This window comes from Artemia franciscana, chromosome 14, assembly GCF_032884065.1.
Source record: "Artemia franciscana chromosome 14, ASM3288406v1, whole genome shotgun sequence".
Taxonomy (NCBI): domain Eukaryota; kingdom Metazoa; phylum Arthropoda; class Branchiopoda; order Anostraca; family Artemiidae; genus Artemia; species Artemia franciscana.
In genome coordinates, this window is record NC_088876.1 from 30657233 (window position 1) to 30673997 (window position 16765).

Consider the following 16765-nt stretch of genomic DNA (forward strand, 5'->3'; position numbering starts at 1 on the left):
GAAACGTCAACCCCAAGTCAAATTCGTGCATTGTTTGGCATCATTTTAACAACTTGCTCTCCATCAGCTCCTACAGAGTTATGGGAAAAATATAAGTCAAAAATGTACGAAGATATACTTCATCGAAAACAGTTAGAGACGTCAGACATGACTTTTGATTTTACATCAGAAATTTATAACTACACTTTAGTTGTTATAGAAGATTTGTGCATAAGTATGGCAAACAAACCTCTTCAGGATTTGGGAATGCCTTCACCTAACCGTATCGCTGCTGTTTCGACATGTGTAGAATTGGATCGTTAACAAAGTTACAGCACCAGTGATCTATTGTTGTATGTACAAAATAACATTTCCAAATTAACGTCGGAACAAAAAGACATTTATGATACGATAATGCATTGTGTCGATAACAACGTTGGAGAAATTTTCTTTTTGGATGCGCCAGGAGGTACTGGTAAAACGTTTGTGATAAAACTGATTCTGGCATCAATTCGATCTAAAAATGATATAGCGTTGGCAATTGCGTCGTCCGGAATAGCCGCAACATTGCTGCCTGGTGGAAGAACTGCTCATTCCGCTTTGAAATTGCCTCTGAACTTGCATTCTACAGAAACTCCCACGTGCAATATTTCCAAATCATCTGGGATGGGTAAAGTATTGCAGCAATGCAAACTTATTATTTGGGATGAGTGCACAATGGCACACAAAAAATCGCTCGAGGCTCTGGATCAATGCTTGAAAGATTTGCGAGGGAAGTCGAAACCCTTTGGCAGCACCTTAATATTGCTTGCGGGAGATTTCAGGCAAACATTACCTATAATACCTAGATCAACTCCTGCAGACGAAATGAATGCTTGCCTGAAAAATTCTAATTTATGGGCACACGTAAAAACATTAAAATTAACTACAAATATGCGTGTCCGATTGCAAAACGATGACTCTGGTCAAACATTTTCAGATCAATTGCTGGCAATGGGAAACGGAAAGCTCCCAGTAGACTCAATTTCAGGACGTATACAACTACCTGCTGATTTCTGTAATTTAGTGACGTCCAAAAATGAATTGATTGAAAAAGTATTTCCGAATATTCTAAAAAATTATAAAAATAATAAATGGCTAAGTGAAAGAGCGATTCTCGCACCCAAAAATATAGACGTCCACGAAATCAACAATATTGTTTTGACCAAGATTCAAGACCAGGCAGTCCTTTACAAGTCAGTCGACACAGTTTTGGAACCAAATGAAGCGGTTAATTATCCATCTGAATTTTTAAATTCCATAGATCTTTCAGGGTTTCCACCACACGTGCTACAACTAAAAATAGGCGTACCAATAATACTTTTAAGAAATATAAACCCACCAAAGCTTTGCAATGGCACTCGACTTGCCGTAAAAAAAACAATGGAAATCCTAATAGAGGCCACAATCCTGACAGGGCCTTTTGAGGGTGAGGCTGTTCTTATTCCTCGCATTCCCATGATTCCAACAGATCTGCCTTTTCAATTTAAAAGATTGCAATTCCCAATTCGATTAGCATTTGCAATCACCATTAACAAAGCTCAAGGTCAATCATTAGAAAAATGTGGTATTGATCTTAATACTGATTGTTTTTCCCATGGACAATTGTACGTTGCATGTTCGAGGGTCGGTAAACCTGACAATCTATTTATATGCAGCGATAATTGGACAGCGAAGAATGTTGTATATTCGCAAGTTTTACGCAGTTAATTTGTATTTCGGAACCAAATGAAGCGGTTAATTATCCATCTGAATTTTTAAATTCCATAGATCCTTCAGGGTGTCCACCACACCTGCTACAACTAAAAATAGGCGTACCAATAATACTTTTAAGAAATATCAACCCACCAAAGCTTTGCAATGGCACGCGACTTGCCGTAAAAAAAAACAATGGAAAACCTAATAGATGCCACAATCTTGACAGGGCCTTATGAGGGTGAGGCTGTTCTTATTCCTCGCATTCCCATGATTCCAACGGATCTGCTTTTTCAATTTAAAAGATTGCAATTCCCAATTCGATTAGCATTTGCAACCACCATCAACAAAGCTCAAGGGCAATCACTAGAAAAATGCGGTATAGATCTTAATACAGATTGCTTTACCAATGTACAATTGTATGTTGCATCTTTGAGGGTCGGTAAACCTGACAATCTATTTATACGCACAGACAATGGGACAGCGAAGACTGTTGTATATTCACAAGTTTTACGTAGTTAATTTGTATTGTATCTATCTATCTATCTATCTATATAAAAACGAGTTGTGTGTATGCATGTTTGTTTGTTTGTAAAAAGAGCGTTTGCATATGACGTCATTATTAGTACATACGGCTTTGTATATGGACAGACAATGGGAAAGCCAAGAATGTTGTATATTCGCAATTTTTACGTAGTTTGAAACACATATATAAATCTATCTATATTCACAGGTGGGACACAGGGACACAACTACAATGGCGCGTAACTAATATGGCGCGTAACTAATATGGCGCGTAACGACTTACGCGCGCGGGGGGGCTTGGGGGGGCGCGAAGCGCAACACCAACTAGGTGTTGGGGTGGCGCGAAGCGCCACCCCAACAGCTAGTATATATATATATATATATATATATATATATATATATATATATATATATATATATATATATATATATATATATATATATATATATATATATATATATATATATATATATATATATATATCATATATCGATATATTGTCTCTTTTGATCAAGTTATCCAAAAAGTACCATACGATCAATTAATGCTACTCCTAGGATTAGATGTCACTGCTAGTACTAAAAACTCTTTGTACCATTGAGCAGTTTGAAGCCAGTACAGCTGCACAAGCTACTCGTTCGCTCCGCATTCACAATAAGCTACTCATTCACAATAAGCCTGATTTTAATTTTATTTAAACCCGGATTTTAATTAAAGATTGAATTTTTATTTTTAATCTTTGAAAACGTATTTTTTTTTTAATTCGACAGTTTTTATTGGTTCTTATTTTCCATACTGGGAGAATACTAACCTTATCTATTGAAATAGATAAGGTCAGTTTAGTATACAAAACAGACTATTAAAAAAAAGAAGCGTAAAATAAGCCTATTACCCACTTGCGGCGAAAGCATTTCCTTAATTTTCAGCATAATTTGAAGCCAACAAGGATCTAAATTAAATAAACGCAGGGGCTATATTTATTTATACTTTTTACCAATTACATTTAGGATTTTATTGTTTAACACTAGCTAGTGTCGATTTTTCCCCTTAGAGACGGACTTAAACTTTTTCTCTCATCTGTTTCCCATGCCTTTTGATTGAAGTTAGCATATCTGTATTTGCTGGAACTTGTTCTTCCGCGTTTGGCGACTTAGGTCCGCCCTCTATATCCGCACTCTGTGTCTCCTAGCGTCGTTCAATAATACCAAAGGAATTGTTTTTACCATTGTTTCTAACCCATCAATAAATTTCTATTGGGAAGTAACCATTTTGTTCTTACTCTCTATTTTAGTAGATTCGCTTTCTCTTTTCTTTTTACGTTCTCTTTCGTTTTTACAGTAACATTTATCTTGATTCACTGGAAACTATATTAGTTAGAATTAATTATTTCTTCGTTTTTTTCTATCTCTTGTTTTTGCTATTGGTTAATTAGATGAAAATATTTTTTCTCCGTTTTGTCTATCTAAAGCTGTTTCCGAATATTAGACAGGAGGCAAAGCTCAACAACTTTCTTTAGATTTAAGGTCAAGCTGATGAGAAATAAGAATTCTATTTCCTGATAGAGAGACTACCAGGGACTCGATAGATTATTAGCCTCAGTGGGCTTTAGTTGTGAAGAATTAAAGGATTTAGCCCATATACATTTTAAATTTATTGGAAGTTCTTGTGCGAGAAAGGACTTTGAAAGAAGAGGGGAATAGAAAATATTTTCTATTCTACAAGAATGGATTAATATTCGTAGGGTGACAATAACCTTCAACAGTAAAGAGTGTAGTAAACGAATAAGAGAAAAAAAAAACTCGACTTCGTCCCTGAGAATGGAAATATTGAATAACATATAATGCTACTCAGCATAATCTTAAAGAGACTGTAAAAAAATATAAATAACTGCTGCATTTATTTATCTGCCTCTCATTTTACTTTAAATCCTGTGTCAAGTTTGCAATGAAAAATGCCCTTTTGGGTATTTTAGTCCAAAATATTGATGAAAAATTGCCCCCCCCCCCCCCAGTAGTGATTTTGAAAAGCTTATTTGCTTTTCGGAGGGTGGAAAGGAAGAGGCATGGATGCGCAACCTTACCTTATTCCTCTATACTCTATTTGTGCGGCTGTCAGATGGCTGAAAAGCAAACAAGCACACGCACACACACGCGCGCACAAAAAAAAACAAAAAACAAAAAAAAAAAAAACTGATTGAATCATCCGAAAGTAACGAACCTAAAGCTAAACCAGAAAAATGTAAAAAAAAAATTAGATTGAGCAAAGATTTATTTTTTCGAGAAAGCATTATGGCAAAGAGGAAACCTTTCCATAATTCAGAGGTGAGAGTGTGCTTCAATTTCATTCATTTACGTCTTAGACATATTTTCCAGTAAGACAGTACGAGATTCCTTGATTTCTGTAATTTCTGGAGAGGCAAATAACCTCACCTTTCAAAAACCCGATTGGTTTTCCTGTGTAAAATTTAGCCAAGAGAAAGAACAGAAAGCTGAATTCCACGTGATTTGCATATCTTGTAAAAGTTGAAGCCAGTAGAAAGAACGAAAAGTTTGTATCAAGATTTGGTACGAGCAGTTCCTGTGTGACTATGATGTTAATGGACTTTAACATGCAAGGCTTTTACTTCGGTAGACACTAAATTATAGTTTGATTACCTTTGCTAGCATGCAACTTTTCTAGCGAATGAAAACATAAATTAACTTATGTCCCAAATTTAAGACCTAATGAGCTTTTAAAGTTAATCATTGTGTCAATAGTAAGGTAGGATAAGGCCGGAATTAATGATGACTGTTGTTTTTTTTACTGCACCATAGTAACGCTACTGCACTTTTAATCAATAACTGTTTTGTCAACAGCGATCGCTTTAAGGGTTGACATCGTTTTTACCTCCAATACTGGTCATTGCTGCTCAGTTGCAACAGAATATTTAATAACCATTTCATGTTCTATTTCATCAGTGGCTAGCAGAACTTACGCGGCCGACCTGCAGGAGTGGACGACATAACGAGCAAGAAATATATTTGTTTATTTATTTATATATATATATATATATATATATATATATATATATATATATATATATATATAAATCAATAATTTTATCGCCCGTTACAAATAGACATGGAATGCTACACAATGGAGTATGGAAAGATAATAAAAAGCCTATACGAATGATACACAAAGCTAACAGAAAACAATTAAAACAGAAAACGAATAAACAATATGTGATGTGTTGGCATGGATGCATGGCTGAAAAACGATGTGGCTGAAAAACGATGAATTCTACGTCTGCGGCTGTCACATGGCTGAAGAGCAAGCAAGCACACGCACACACACCCCAAAAAAATTAATTATAATACTGAACGAATCGTACGAAAGTAAGGAACCCAAAGCTGAATCGGTAAAAATGTAAAAAAGTTTTCAGAATTAGAAAGAATTTTTTTCGAGAAAGTATTATGGCAAAGAGGAAACCTTTCTATAATTCAGAGGTGAAAGTGTGCTTCAATTTTATTCATTTACGTCTTAGACGTATTTTCCAGTAAAATAGTCACGAGATGCCTTGAATTATGTAATTTCTGGAGAGACAAATAACCTCACCTTTAGAAAGCTGAATTCCACGTGATTTGCCTATCTTGTAAAAGTTGAAGCCAGTAGAAAGAACGAAAAGTTTGTGTCAAGATTTGGAATAAGTAATCCCTTTGTGACTATGGTGTTAGTGGACTTTAACATGCAAGGCTTTTGCTTCGGTAGATACTAAATTATAGTTTCAATACCTTTGTTAGCATGCAACTTTTCTAGCGAATGAAAACATAGATTCTCAAGTCCCAAATTTAAGACCTAATGAGCTTTTAAAGTTAATAATTGTGTCAACAGTAAGGTAGGATAAGGCCAGAATTAATGATGAATATTGTTTTTTTTTTTTTTTGACAGCACCGTAGTAACGCTAATGAACCTTTAATCAATAACTACTTTGCCAACAGAGATCGCTTTAAAAGGTGACATTGTTTTTATCTCCAACTAGCTGTTGGGGTGGCGCTTCGCGCCACCCCAACAACTAGTTGGTTGGGATGCTTCGCGCCCCCAAGCTTCCCCGCGCGCGTAAGTCGTTACGTGCCATATTAGTTACGCGCCATTGTAGTTGTTGCCCTGTGTCCCACCTGTGAATTTAGATAGATATATATATATTTTTAACTACGTAAAACTTGTGAATGTACAACATTCTTGGCTGTCCCATTGTCTGTGCATATAAATAGATTGTCAGGTTTACCGACTCTTGAACATGCAACGTATAATTGTCCATGGGAAAAACAATCTGTATTCAGATCTATGCCTCATTATCCTAATGATTGCCCTTGCCCTGTGTCCCGGTCGTCATTTGTGTCCCGGTGTCCCAGCCTGTAATTTCTCTTTGAGTGTCGCGGTCGTCATTTATATACCCCCCAGTGCCCCCCGGCGTCCCCGTTGTAGTTGTGTCCCTGTGTCCCGGTTGTCATTTATATTCCCTGTGTCCCGGTTGTCATTTGTATCCCGGTGTCCCGGTCTGTATATACATTCGTTTTTGGTTTTTGAAATGGTATATGATGAAATAAATTTGTATTTTTCCCCTTTTTTTCTTTTTAGTTTTTTTTTGTTTTTACTTTTTTTTTTAGTTTTTTTAGTTTTTTTTCTCTTTTCTTTTTAGTTTTTTTTTATTTTTTTTATTTTTTTAGTTTTGGTTTTCTCCTTTATTTTTCATTTTTTTTTCTTTTTTTTATTTTTTTTCTTTTTTAGTTTTTTTTAGTTTTTTAGCTTTTTTAGTTTTTTTTATTAGTTTTTAGTTTTTTTTTCTTTTTAGTTTTTTTGTAGTTTTTACCTTTTTTTAGTTTTTTTTTTACTTATGTCCTGGTCGTCATTTATACTCCCTGTGTCCCGGTCGTCATTTGTGTCCCGGTGCTTTGTTGATGGTGATTGCTAATCGAACATTCCTAGTGTCCCTGTCGCTTTCTCTTTGAGTGTCCGGGTCGTCATTTATATTCCCTACTAGCTGTTGGGGTGGCGCTTCGCGCCACCCCAACACCTAGTTGGTGGGGGCGCTTCGCGCTGTCCCGGTCGTCATTTATATTCCCTGTGTCCCGGTCGTCATTTGTATCCCGGTGTCCCGGTCTGTATATACATTCGTTTTTTAGTTTTGTTTTTCTCCTTTATTTTTTTCCTTTTTTATTTTTTTTCTTTTTTAGTTTATTTAGATTTTTAGATTTTTTAGTTGTTTTTTCTTTTTAGTTTTTTTGTAGTTTTTACCTTCTTTTTAGTTTTTTTAGTTTTTTTTTTACTTATGTCCTGGTCGTCATTTATACTCCCTGTGTCCCGGTGCTTTGTTGATTGCTAATCGAACATTCCTTTTGTCCCGGTCGCTTTCTCTTTGAGTGTCGTCATTTATTTAGATTGTCAGGTTTACCGACTCTTGAACATGCAACATATAATTGTCCATGGGAAAAACAATCCATATTCAGATCTATACCTCATGATTCTAATGATTGCCCTTGAGCTTTGTTGATGGTGATTGCTAATTGAACATTCCCTGTGTCCCGGTCGTCATTTATATTCCCAGTATCCCGGTCGTCATTTGTGTCCTTTTCTTTTTTAGTTCTTTTTGTTTTTACCTTTTTTAGTTTTTTTTACTTTTTTAGATGAAAATTTTTTTTAGTTTTTTTCCTTTTTTTCTTTTTAGTTTTTTATTGGTTTTTACCTTTATTTTAGCTTTTTCAGTTTTTTTCGTTTTTTCTTTTTACTTTTTTTTTAGTTTTTATCTTTTTTATTTTTTTATTTTTATTCTTAATTTTATTAGTTTTCTTTTTCTCTTCTATTTTTCAGTTTTTCCTTTTTTTTAACTTTTTTTTTAGTTTTTAGTTTTTTTAGTTTTTTAGTTTTTTAGCTTTTTTATTTTTTTATTAGTTTTTAGTTTTTTTGTAGTTTTTCCCTTTTTTTAGTTTTTTCAGTTTTTTTTTAGTTTTTAGTGTTTTACCTTTTTTAGCCTAACCAGGATTTGAACCTGGGACCTTCATTCTCCGTTCTGACACCCTCTCTCATCGAGTGACTACTCCAGCATGTTCATTTTGGTGTTTTAAATGGTATATTATTAACCAAATAAATGTGTTTTACAATATACTAAGCATCGTCAAAGCAAAAATGACGACAACTAATTTCATGACGTCAGCCGACACAGAAACATGACGTCACCTGATCCACAGATAGACAGACAGACAACTTATTTTTATATATATAGATAGAAGATGTGTCGGTGTCCCGGTCGTCATTTCTGTCCCGATGTCTCGGTCTGTAATTTCGTCAGTCGAAAACATGACGTCAGTCAACACACAAACTTGACGTCACCCGACAGACCCACACACACACAGAGAACTTATTTTTATATATATAGAAGATACTGGTCATTGCTGCTCAGTTGCAGTAGAATATTTAATAACCATTTCATCAATGTTCTATTCCATCAATGGCTAACAGAACTTGCGTGGCCGACCTGCAGAAGTGGACGACATAACGAGCAAGAAATATATTTGTTATATATATATATATATATATATATATATATATATATATATATATATATATATATATATATATATATATAATTAGTAAGAATAATAAATAAATATTAATTTTATTGCCCATTATAAATAGACATGAAATGTCACACAATGGAGTATGGAAAAAAAATAAAAAAGGAAAAAGCCTATACGAAGACACACAAAGTTAACAGAAAACAATTAAAACAGAAAATAAATAAACAATACATTCAAAAGCGCTAGCTAATAGCTTGAAAAAGACTATGCTTATGATCAAATGATGAAGCCAGCCAGTGCTTTCATCTCATTACAACTATTAAAGGGTTGCACAAATTATAGTTGGCTAAAATTCTAGTGTTTCCTGCATAAAATATTGGTAATTAGAATGGTTTCAGACCTACAAATACCCAAAAGATTATCCAGATTTTCAATCCATTAATTTGAATTATGTTCCACGTGCCCATTCATCCAAAGTTCAATAGTAAAACTATTAGATTTGTTGAAAAATTCGCTCAAAAATATTTATATTAAGTCAAAATGTTGATTCTTAGGGTGAAAAGCGGAAAAAAACTTCACAAATAGCCAACTTCTTTTATTAACCAATTATAAAAAACTATATCCATGAAAAGTGAACAGAAATTAATTGGAAAAAACTTTTTGTGTGAAAGAAGTTTTTCAAAGAAAAGTAAAGAGCTAAATTAGACCTGAGACGAGCAGAAATAAAGTCAAATAGTAATTTGATGGCAAAATGAATATGATTGAAATTCAAATCGGACAGAAATTATGACAAATTAATCATTCAAAATTAAAGAGAACAGAAACTACCACAAGGAGGACTAGGGCCAACAACCCCTTTGCCTTGTAAAGGCCAGAACGCCTTTTGCGCTTTACTAATAGTAAAATACATTTTTGAACGTTTTTTCTTTTATAACGTTGATAACTCCAAGATGCTGTTCACTTTCAGGAATGAATATAAAGTTAAACTGTCGTTCTTTGTCATTATTATTTTTTTGATGTTATGATTGTTATGATTGTTATGTTTTTGATGTTATATTGTTATGTTTTTGATGTTATGATTATGATTGTTTTTGATGTTATGATGTTATGATGTTATGATTGTTATGATGTTATGATTGTTATGATTGTTATGGTATTGTTATGATGTTATGATGTTATGATTTGATGTTATGACCAATGAAAACACACAGCTTAAAAAAAAGGTTTTCAATTATGCGCAAATGACCACCAGCCTTGCTTGTGTTTGTATAGTTTTTGTTCGTGTTGGATTTCATTTATTCGTTGATTATGATCTATAGTCGTTTTACACTTGAATTACTATTTGAATTTATTTCTCCATGTCTTAGGTTTAATGCAACTCTTCAACTTTTTTTTAAATTTCCTCATTGGAAGAAGTTTGTTTTCTTCTATTAATCACATGAACACCGATTCTTATTGTGCATATACTGTCATCGAACCACATTCTTTTAGAGTTTCGGTTACTATTGATACTAATGTAAAAATGAGCTCTTCATGTGGTGAAGTAAGGTGAAGTATAGTCCAAGTGAATGAGAGGCAAATATGGCATAAGCCCTTATTATATAAAATGATGTCAGTTCATTTGTTGATTAGCAATCAGCAATTATTAATCAGTAATACCATTGTGTTTGAAAGTAAATTTTTGTTAAGTTTTATTTAACTTAAGGAGCTCATAGGTCACCTGATCTATGAACTCCCAAAAAAGTACATTAGCAATTGTCAACACTTTTAAGATTAAGAAATTAAAGAAATTCAGAGATTAAACTTTGTGTTACAACAAACTTACAAATAATTTTATGGATTTTATACTACCAGGGTAGATACAATAAATATTTAAAATAGCAGAAATACAAAACTCTTACATCCTTGCATTGCCAGTATTTAAAAGGGTGTAGACCTTATATAGAAAGAATAGAATGGTTAAAAAATGTAGAGTAAAACCTTGCAAACTCCTTACAAGAATAGTGGCCACAGTTTGGGACTATTTTTGTATTACTTGATAAGATCACTCATAACATTAGAAAGCAAACTAGACCAGATTTCTTGAAAAATGAAGATCCAGGCAATGTCAATGGAATTCGCAGTGAGTCTTTTGTGGCATTACTGTTTTCGGACTCGGTTTACTCTAAAACTGAGTCGTTTATATTTTTAAAAAAATATCGGGTTCTGATTATTATGGGTACAATTGATTTGTTTTAGCCGTCTTCTACTGTCTCTTACCCATCCCCAAAAGAACTTGAAAGTTTAGATTCGTTACCTCAAATAGTTCCCGAGAAATTGCATATATGCCATTTTGATGACTGGTATATACAGTGTGTTTCGATTTAACCCTGCCCGCTTCAATTTTGGAAACTAATTGAGAAACAGTGTTTCCACTTATACCGATTTTTCGGGAGGTCTATTGAATTTCTAAACTAAGTGTACAGTACTTTCTTAAGATCGAATTATAATAACACCTTTCCCCCCTTAAAGGTCTAGATAACTATTGGCAAGTATTTGAATACTCTTCATGGCTATGAACGGTTTCATCTTTTCTGTGAGTATGCTATGGGTTACTATGGGTAAGATGTGGCTTTTTACATATTGTCAACTTTTCTGGCTGGTACTATAAATGTTGGATAAAGATGTGCAATAATACTTTCCAGATAAGAAACATTTTCTTGTTAAGCTGAATTTTCCTAATTATTATTAGTGTTTAATCAGTTTCCACAAACATCACTAGGGAAACAGCTGTTCATAATATATCCATATAAAAATTATGAAAGCCCGGTAAAAGATTGTTGTAATTTTAACTAATCAATGTAGAACGAAAAATTATCGGCGAAGGTAAGCTATTTACTCAATCACAGAATGAGCAAAACTGGTAGCTAATCAAAACCACTATTTTTGTGGAAACGCACGAACATGCATGAAAGGTACAAGAGTCATAGGTTGCCAACGACAGTTTTGTTGATAAAATATAACCAAAAAGGCACTTATGTGTTATAACATATAAGTGCCGAATAATACTATATGATTAATAAAAATTGCTCCTCTAGAACCAGTTGTAGAAGAACATTTACCACATATGTTTGAGATGATATTTAAGATATGTGTACATAAAAATGGTCCTTTTCCTTGAACAGATTACTCTTTCAATTGTCTTCTTCTTTTAAGTGCAAACGATCGTCATCAACAGCAACTAAAAGCAGAGACGTTCCTAGGATTAGTGGTGCCTCGGGAAAAATATTGTGCCCCCTTTCAACTCCAATATAAGCAAAAAAGGGTAGGATCAAAATGAAAAAGTCGACCAAAGTATGCAATTCCCCAGCTGCGGTGCCCCCCAAGCCACGGTGAACGGGTTAACTACCCCTGTTGCTCCCTTCTTGCAACGACTCTGACTGGAAGGGCTAGTTTCTTTTTTAGATTCATCTTGAAGTAAAGAAGTAGTGTCACATTTCCTTCAGTAGAGTGTAGTTTAGCTCTTCCCATTTGACATTATTTAGTCAATGAGACTTTTTTCATTCATATTATATATCTCATGTTTGCGTTTGCTTTATTGAAGCAGCATTAGGCTACACTCAGAAGACACAATCGAATCATTGCTCCCAAATAAAAATCTGCCGGTTTAAAATCGTAATTAAACAAAAAAAATTTTTTTTCAACTGAAAGTAAGGAGCAACATTAAAACTTGAAACGAACAGAAATTACCCGTATATGAAAGGGGCTATCCCCTCCTCAACAACCCGCTTTTTACGCTAAAGTTTGACTCTTTCTCTCAGCTCTACTTTTTAAAACAGTAAAAAACTTTTGATTGTTAAGATTAAATTTGATGAAACTTATATTCTTAAAATCAGCGTAAAAATCTGATTCTTTTGATGTATCTATTAGTACCAAAATTCCGCTTTCTGGAGTTTCGCTTACTATTGAGCCGGGTCGCTCCTTACTACAGTTCGTTACCACGAACTGTTTGATATCCGTTGGCTTCTCGATGATGACGTAGAAGCCATAGTCTTTTGTTATCTAAAGTTTGAGACTGGAATTGGGCTCCTCATTTAATCAAACAGTTCGTGGTAACGAACTGTAAGTAAGGAGCGACGCGGCTCAATAGGAACCGAAACTATAAGAAACAGAGTCTTGATAATAATAATAATAACAAATAATAATAAATATCAAAAGAATTGAAATTTGAAGCTTGTTCAAAATATATGAAATTCATGAAGATTAATGTCACTGATCAGAAGTTAAGAACCTGAGAAAATTTGCCTGGTTTTTGAAAGAGTGGGGAAACACCTCTAAAGAATCAAATGCTCTTAATGAAAATTGCACCATGAGATTCAGAATATCGGAGAACCAAACTGTAGAGGTTTCTAGCTGCTATAAACAAAAATGCGGAATTTCGATTTTTCTTGCCAGAAGCAAGATCAAGGATGCGTGCTTATTTTTTTTCTCCAGGGATAATCTTATCTAACCAGTGATCCTAGAAGATCGGGAAAAGTTCTAGTGCCCTTTTTAACTGACTAAAAATATTGAAGAGTAGCTAACTTCCTTCCCAACCACACTCCCCTTTTTACCCAAAATTGTCTCATAAAAATTTTTAGATAGCCATTTTCTTCAGCATGGTCTAAAAATATAAAAAATATGTCTTTTAGGATGATTTGCCCCCCCCCCTTTGGACGGGCTGCAAGTTGTGAACTTTTCCCATTACTTACACACAGTAATGGCTATGGGAAAGTATAAAGATATTTTCCAGGGGAAAGGAGATTTTCTGGTGTGGGGAATACGTTGGAGGATTTTCCTTGTGGGAAGGGAATTTCCCATGGGAGAGAGCTGGATTTCCCAGTACTATATAAAAAACTATCGGTAATTAAATAAAATAAACAAGTTTTTTCAACTGAAAGTAAGGAGGAACATTAAACTTAAAACGAACAGGGATCATTACGTATATGAAGGGTTTGCCCCCTCCTCAATACCTTGTTCTTTACGTTAAAGTGTTTTTTGAATTTTGTAAAAAGCTTATTATTCTAACTAAACGGTCCTTGTGTATCAGGAGTCGTTCTTAAGTAATCGGAGAAAAGGTCAAACTCTAGTGTAGAGAGTGAGGTACTGGGGAGGGGACTTCCCCCACATATACGTAGTAATTTCCGTTCATTTCAAGTTTTAATGTTGCTCCTTACTTTCGGTAGAAAAAACTTTTTTGTTTTTATTTAATACACTCTAAATCGACGGTGACACAGGTCTTTTGCATATAAACTAAAATGATGCACAGGTTTTTTGTAATCAGGCCAGGATAGTTGGCTTCCCATCGCCCACAATAACCATGTTAATAATTGGAGTGTAAGAATCCTCTGCTATGAGAGTCACAAACTTCTGCAGTCCAGAAATTGCAGTCTTTAACTTGAATCATAGATGTTTTATGAAGCATCCACGGTTTTCACAATTGACACTTGCTATCAAGTCTAACGGGCGATTCTCATGAAGCCACCTTCTCAGTATGTGCAACTATAGAGGAGCACATACTGAGCGCTTGGTCCATGGAGTTTTCCATGTAACACAATCACTGTTCACCTGGAAAACTTTTTACGAAGTGACTAATACGAAACAAGGTCTTATCAAACAGTTCGTGGTAACGAATTGTAAGTGAGGAGTGACCAGGCTCAATAGTAACTGAAACTCTAAAGACCGAAATTTTGATACTCAAAGATGTATCAAAAGAAGTAGATTTTTATGCTGATTTCAAGTATATAAATTTCGTTAAGTTTAGTTTTATTCATCAATGTTTACGAGCCTTATTAGAGAATTTGCCTCATTTTGGAAAAAAGGAGGAAACAATCCTTAAAAGTCTGAATCATAATGGAAATCACACAGTGTATTAGAGAACACTACTACAGAGGTTTCAAGCTACTATCTTCAAAAATGTGGAATTTTGTAGTTTTGTCAGAAGAAAAATCACGGATGCTTGTTTATTTGTTTTCTCAAGGATGATCCTATTGATCCAGTGGTCTTAGAATATCGGGAGATGGCTCATTTGGACGGAAATCAAAAGATCTAGTGCCATTTCTAAGTGACCAAAAAGATTGGAGGGCAACTTTGCCCATGCCCATTTTTTACCAAAATGATCTGATAAAAATTTTCAGATAGCCATTTTGTTAAGTGTAGTTTAAAGACCAAATAATTATGTCTTTAGGTGTAAAATGACCCCCCACAGTTCACGTGGAGAGGCCTGTAAGTTACGAAATTCGCCAATTGTTTACGTACAGTATCTGTTATTGGGAAATGTACAGCCTTTTTTGTGGGGGGGGGGATTGTGCTTGGAGTGTATTTCTGTGGGGATAGTTTTCCTTGCGGAGGAAAATTTTTGGGGAAAGAATATTCTAGGGGAAATGTTACACTGGGGGTAGGGGGAGGGTTTTACAGAACTAGTGTACGAAATTCTTGTTAATTATCTCACATTCTCTTTACCAAATTTTTTATGTGGAGATATTCCGGGAGAATTATCCTGGGGTTTTTCCACGTGTTTTGTTTTCTGGGAAATAATTTCTACGGAAGGGGGTATTTATGGAGCGATCGAGAAACCGATTAAAGATTAAAGTCTTATTAAAATGAAAGAATGCTAGGTAGAATTTTTCAGGGTGAATCATCCGCAAGCAATTCGACAGGGCGGGGTATTCTCAGCGAGGATGGAACTGTGTGGAGGGAATTTGACGGGGGATGCACTTTACGTTGGATGAAAAATTTCCACGGAGGAGTTTTCCGTGATGGAGAGGAGTATATTTCATTGTGACTAAGCGAGATTTACCGGTATTATTTGAAGAACGAGCTGAAATTATTCCAAATATGAAGGGTTGCCCCTCCTCAATACCTTACCTTTTACGCTAAAGATTGATTGCTTACTAAAATTGAAAAAAAAAATCATTGCCGTTTAATTAAAACAGGAAGCTTTTTTAAAAGTGCTAACACCTTAGCGTAAAGAGTAAGTTATTGAGGAGGGGACAACCCTTCATATCAGGAATTACTCTGGCAAAATTAGTATGCAAATTTTGTTTTTATTTTTCATGCCTGGTGAGTAAAATTCGAACCTGCATTAATTGAAAAACATTCCTAAATTAAATAAAAAGTAACATGTTTGTTTTAACTGGAAGTAAGGAGCGAAATTAAAACTGAAAACGAACAGAAATTATTCCGTATATGAAATGGGCTGTCCCCTCATCAACGCCTCAGTTTTTACGCGATATTTTTTATTGTTTTAAAAGTAGAGTTGTGACAATGGTTCAAACTTTAGCTAAAAGAGCTAGGCGCTGAGTAGGGGACATCCCCTTTCATATACGGAATAATTTTATTCTTTTTACGTTTTAATGTCGCTTCTTACTTTCAGTTTCGTTCAATTATATATATTTTCTTTAAATATTTCGTTCAATTATATATTTCGTTCAATTTTCTTTAAAAAATCTATATATATATATATATATATATATATATATATATATATATATATATATATATATATATATATATATATCTATATATATAAATAAGTTGCTTGTTTGTGTGTCTGTCGACTGACGTCATTATAAGGATTGAGCTGTATGTCGTCATGAAGTTAGTTGTCGTCATGTTTGTTATGACGATGCTTAGTATATGACGTCATTATAAATATTTAAGAAGATCGTTCAAAGAGAAATTTTTAATTGTAAAATGACGACTGGGACACAGGGAATATAAATGACGACCGGGACACTCGAAGAGAAATTACAGACTGGGACACCGGGACACAAATGACGACCGGGACACAGGAAATATAAATACGACCGGGCCACAGGGACACAACTACAACGGGGACGTCGGGGGGCACAGGGGGGATATATAAATGACGACGGGGACACAGGGAATGTTCGATTAGCAATCATCACCAACAAAGCTCAAGGGCAATCATTAGAATAATGAGGTATAG

The 16765-nt window shown here is 34.5% G+C and overlaps 1 protein-coding gene across 2 annotated transcripts in view; it reads left to right on the top strand.

The window, feature by feature from the left end:
- The window catches only part of LOC136035564 (ATP synthase mitochondrial F1 complex assembly factor 1-like), a 108827-nt gene that overhangs the window by 66304 nt on the left and 25758 nt on the right, over positions 1–16765 (top strand). The window lies entirely within an intron of this gene.